Below are 6,000 nucleotides of genomic sequence, written 5' to 3' on the forward strand. Positions count from 1 at the left end.
TTCATTTTTTTTTATTAAAAGTAACTTCTTTTTTTTTTTATTAAAAATGAACTATCTTTATTTAATAGGCCTTGCTTGATGTAAACACTGGGTCAATATAAAGGGCTTTGCAATGGTGGAATTGCTGTCAAATAAATTTTGTATCACTACGCCGTAATGTAATCAGATTCAGTAAAAGTGAAATCGATAGCAAAGAATTATATTTATTTATTTGTGCATGTAAGAAAGGATTGGGTGATAAATAAAATCTCCTACTCATCTTTTTTGATATCAAAAAATATCAAAAAAAACTCGTAGGAGATTCTCTATTTAGCCTGTGTCTTTGTTGTTACGTTGCTGTAACCAATAGCAGATTATACATATAAATGCTTGCACGTTTATTAGCTCGCTGATCTTATTGTTTCGGATATACAAGAAAAATGTGAACCAATTTGTCTATTGCAATTTAAAGGTAATGTTTATCAAGGAACAAATATCCATTATGACCATAACGTATAATACCGCTACTCTTCTTCTTGTTCTTGGGGGCGACGATCTTCGATAAAGGCCCGAGGCTGCGCCAAATCAAGTACGATCGACGCGAAACTTAGACAATTGTTGATCGATTACGGGCTTCGATTTTTTATATGACGCCACAATTCTAAGATGGTGACGATGACGTCATGTCGGTTCCTGTTCCATATAGTTCTGTCGTAGGCTAGTTGTTTTAATGCAGTTTTCAATCTTGATATTATACACTAAATAGTTACTTAAAATATGTCAGAAGGACGTATAAGGCTGGTGCCATGTATGCCGCTTATAGTTTGTACTGTTACGCATTTTATGGTGTCCTTTTTAGCTGCCACCATAACCATCTAGCCTACGGCTTGTATGACGTTAGGGGTTGGTTCACCACGATTTCGACTGCACCCCATTTCGACTACAAATTTTATTACCCCCAAAATGTGTTTATTTTCAATTTCGGTAGTTGGGAACTAAAAAAAAATATTGCTTTTTACATGATTTTTATGTAAATTACTTTTTAATCTGTGTTTTTGTGTTTCTATCTATATGTAAATTACTTTTTATTTTCTTTTTTTTTTTGTCTTCTGTTTAAATGAATTACTTTTAATCATTGTTTTGTTTTGTTTTCGAGCTATATAAATTACTTTTGTTATAAGCTGTAGTCGAAATGGGGTGTTTTCATGTAATAATCTATTTTAGCTATAGAGAGGGTATATAATATAGGGATAATAAAACCACCAGACCGTATAATCTGTAGTTATAAGCTGTAGTCGAAATGGAATGCAGTCTAAGTACATCTTCCCATTTACCAAATAATAACTCCACTAAAAAAAAATACATCCAACGAACTTCGATAACGCAGGAAGTTATTATCGAAATGTAGACAACTTAAAAACATACATATTGAGAAAATGTTCAAAGAGATATGTATTTAAAAACTGAAATGTAGTCCCGATAGCTTCCTGTATGTTTGCGATCTGACATGATCTCTTATTAACTATTTTTTTTTTGTGCGGGTTATTTATCCATAATGACACAGTTGGGAAACGTACACCTACCACCAGTTTCTTCAGAGAAGATGACTTATGTCTTACTTCCTTCTATTGAAAACATAAAACAGATTGAATTCTCATTTCTCGCTTAGCCGTTCTGACCACTCAAATACTTCGAAATGGCTATAAACTAGAATGTAATAAATAGAAATAAAGGCCAATAAAATGAATACGTTAAAGGCTCAATACCACTCTTGTTGTAACTGAATAATATGTCCCAATCTTTTTTCTGGTCAACAAATTGTACTATTTTAGAATATTTCAATTAATTGATGATACAAATTTCATCTTAACACACCTTATTTAAAAATTTTGAAAAATTCAACATAATGGTTTGAAACGTCTAACGTAAACCTTTTCAAATGAAACTTCGATTTAAAAATATTTTCGAACCCTCTGCACAAGTAAAATAGGATGTAATGGATAATTTACACAACAGGTTGGACACTTAAACATCTAGTACTTAGATAGAGATATTATTTACTTTCTGGAGCTTTCAAGCCAGCAAGAGTGTTATTGTCCCTTTAAAAAACAAGCAAGAGACGGTTTAAGTTAACAATTATTGTCTATGACAAAAAGCTAGAAAACTTATATCTAAAAACAAATTTTAGGTGCATGAAGAACAAATGAAATGAAATGAAATGGGGTTTAACGTCCTACTGTTCTGCTCCGAACTGAGCTAAGGAAGACGGGCATACGCCATACAGTGTGCTATGAGGGAAATTTTGCCCGGACAGCGGCACTACGGCCTACTCTTATATCGAATTGTAACTGTCAAGGGATCTTTTACGTGCACACCAATGTGTACACGGGACCTCGGTTTTTCGTACCATCCGAACCACTAGACAGCTAGTCCTGCATCAGTGACAAGGAGGAAACACGTCGGAAAATCTGGATGAGCTTTCTCGGTTATAGCGAGCCAGCGTCTTACCTACTTAGCCACCGTGACCCCCCATGAAGAACAAAACTAAATCATTATTAATTAGTAAACTGATACAAACAGCCATTCAATATTCCACTTGTCTTTCATTGAAATGCGCACCAATTATATTATTTTCTCGGCGAGTATGATGACTTAATTTCAAAAATAGGTGGCTGGACATTTTTATATTTTTTGTTGGTAATGGGGGCATTTCCAAGATATTAAACACTAAACAAGTGTAACATCTCAAGGGTGATAACTTGAGATAATTTTGATAATGGAATCGTTTATGTTATGGAGCATATTATGGAAAACATACATAGGGTTAATTTATACTTGAATCACAAACCAAAAATACTTGCAACATAGATGTGATATCGGGTGTTCTAAGAGGAGTACGCCCATCCTACACCTGGTTTATGAACGACACTTGAGCGATGGCCTGGACCAGGATATCAAAAGTCGTAAAAAAAACTAGACATCCATTACGCTTACGTGGATACGAGGATTCTTTGCATTACATGCACCTGATAAATATTGTTGGCATTTTTTAAAATACAATCTCAGTGAGCTTGGTACCAAATAGTGGTGGAATACTTGGATAAACGCATACACTTTAAAAGACATGCCAACCACGCCATGGTTCTCGAGGAAAGTTACTTACCGAGCCACCGTAGCTTACTTAATCAAACGGTATCTCAAAGATTTAAAGACAATTTATATGTATTTAATGATTCTATATGGCTCTAACGAGCAAAATGTGTACTGTTCGGTCCAGTGATATTCCAGTGGGAAACGGACTTATATTATAATGTTAAGCACAAGAACGTTACTTTTAGTTGTCCGCTTGGAAATGTTAAGCTGTTCTGTGTTTATTTGGACAAGTTTAGTGTCAGAAGCAGGTGGTGGGTGGATGTCTGACAAGACACTGATATTAATTTCATACAGATCAGATTATAACTTTTGTCAGGGTGGAACGAGGGCCATAAGTTTAGAAGTGGAATGGGGTTTAACGTCCCACTGTTCTGCTCCGACTGGGCTAATGGAGACGGATAACTTTAGAAGTTATAAACGGAAATTGTTGAAATTATATAGGCTTCTTTGTTTTACTAATCTGAATAACGCATATGAATTTAATACAGATAGGCTGATATCATTCACAAGGGGTTCAACCAAGTGAAACAAGGGCCATGACTCAAGAAGTATAAACGGAAATTGGTGAAATTCAATTTGTTTGTTTTACTTATTTAAATAATGAATACAAATTTGATACAGATTGGACGATAACTTTTGTCCATAGAGCTTTCACAAGGTTCAACAAAGTGAAACAACGGAAAGTGTTGAAATTCAGTAAGCTGCTCCCGATTACTTATTCAAATAATCCACACAAGACTTATGCAGATCGGACGATAACTTCTGTCGATAGAGCGTCCATAAAGTTCAACAAAGTGAATCAAGGTTCATAACTCTAAAAGTTATAAACAGCAATTGCTCAAATTCAATAGGCATCTTCGTTTTACTTATCTAAATAATGCATATCAATTTGATACTCTAGACGATAACTTTAGTTGTAAGAGCGTTCACAAGGTTCTACAAAGTGAAACAAGAACCATGACTCTAGAAGCAATTAACTGAAATTGTTGAAATGCAAACGGCTTCTTTGTCTCACTCATGTAAACAAAATATAATAAGATCAGATAATAAATTAATGTAGTCTGTAGTGTTCGCAAGAAATTGTGGACGACGGGCGGATCTGATAGCAATATACGACCACATTTCCGTGTGGGTGTATAAAAATAGTAATACTGATTTGAATTTGCTAGCAATTTTTTAATAGCCAGTCCATTTTTCGTGAAGGTTGTGTTTGCATGATATACTTAATTGTACTATGACAGTTTCTACATTAAAATAGTACACACTTTTGAAAATAATGAACAATCTGGGATGTTGTGCCTTTAATTAATCACTGTTGTTATAACCTAGTATTTCTGTGTCAGTGGATATAATACTAAGCGGCTCGTAACCAGACTAGTACTAATGAGTGATGTAGTCCATACTTAAATTCGGTCAAGTCATCTTCGTGATGCAAAGTATGGAATGTTACCAATACATTTATTAGCATTCAAAGTTATACTCTGGCGCACTTGTAACACGCGCAAAAAGTCTTCTTCGGTAAATAAACACTGTTAGATAATCTTTTGATATAAATAGAACATTTACACGACAAGCTTATTTATCACTACATACAGATGAGATATAATATATAGTGAGTCGAGGCACGTAGAAAACGATCTCTTGAACGACCTTCACCCCGATAAATATTGGACACCGCTTCCCCACACATGAACATGTGTTATTAAACAAAACACAGTGAAGAAAAAAGCGCTATTATATTGATTATTTATCATTTTTATTTTACCGTGTATTTCATTCAAAAATACAAACCTTGCAAAAGACAATACTTCTCTCGCTTGCTGCATCGCATCGGTCATTGCCTTGTAACAATCACGCTTTTCGACAAAACACGATTTATAAGGTTATGTGTCATGAATTGAACTAGGCTACAAAAAAAGATACAATGAAAGGCATACATGTTGTGTTGTGTGCGCGTGCATTGACGTGCAGTCTTGCAATAAGGCTAAAAAGAAAATTACAATTTGTAAAATACTTACTCGCTCAGCTACTGAATTGAGAACAATTTATATTACATATGACATATATGTACTGCTATGTGCTATATTAAGCCCAGACCTACTATTTCGATATATCACCATTGAATCGCTAGTATTACTTCTTCTTCAAGTTTGGGGTAATAAAACGGTTGGTATATTATACTAAATATATATTGTACATCTCCACAGTTCCATTTCGGCTTGACATCAAGTATTTGAAGCATTAACAGTGTTTATAAATTGTCCCTATCGTCTCACACTGTGCAGTATATTGCAATAGGCCTATACCTAAAACCAGCTGGTCCTCTGACCCCATTCTAACCGTGACCGACATGCGCACTATATCTCTCTCTAACCATGAACCGTAACATTTACGTTGTTGCTTTTGCTCGAAAACAGATTTTTCTTCGCATTTTGTTTTTCGATTTACAGATTTTATTATGGGGTTTTTCCCCCATTGAATAATCCAAATATAAACATACAAACACTTTTCAAATGATAAAAGCCGCTTTTGATAGTTTTATTATAGTTAAAAATTAAAGTAGCTAGTCGTATAAATATAACAGTTTAGTTCGCAATGTTTCTAATGTCCGGTTTCCATATTGATTTGTCTGCATGTCTTTGTTATGAAATATAAAATGGAGCAAGGGAGAGTTACATTTTATAAGTCGAACGCTCCCCTTGTCGGATAGTCCTGATCCAAAGTTTGTTTACTTTTCACTAGTTTTCCTTAAAACGGTTTATTATTGGTATTTTAATATAAATCTGATTCAGTGTTATATAGGCCTATTTCTGATTTATTTAAATATTTTTCGTTTTACTTATTATTGTAATGTCATCTTAGGTCTAT

At 34.2% G+C, this 6,000-nt stretch overlaps 1 protein-coding gene across 3 annotated transcripts in view; it reads right to left on the minus strand.

Annotated features, from left to right (window-relative positions):
- The window catches only part of LOC126817427 (galanin receptor 2b), a 28,231-nt gene extending 22,820 nt beyond the window's left edge, over positions 1–5,411 (minus strand). For all 3 annotated transcript variants that reach the window (XR_007679008.2, XR_007679007.2, XM_050544397.2), the window contains exon 1: positions 5,151–5,411. The gene's annotated coding sequence lies outside the window, so the exon portion shown is untranslated. The remainder of the gene's footprint in view (positions 1–5,150) is intronic.
- Between the last annotated feature and the right edge of the window lie 589 nt (positions 5,412–6,000).

The sequence above is a fragment of the Patella vulgata genome, chromosome 4, assembly GCF_932274485.2.
Source record: "Patella vulgata chromosome 4, xgPatVulg1.2, whole genome shotgun sequence".
Lineage (NCBI taxonomy): Eukaryota > Metazoa > Mollusca > Gastropoda > Patellidae > Patella > Patella vulgata.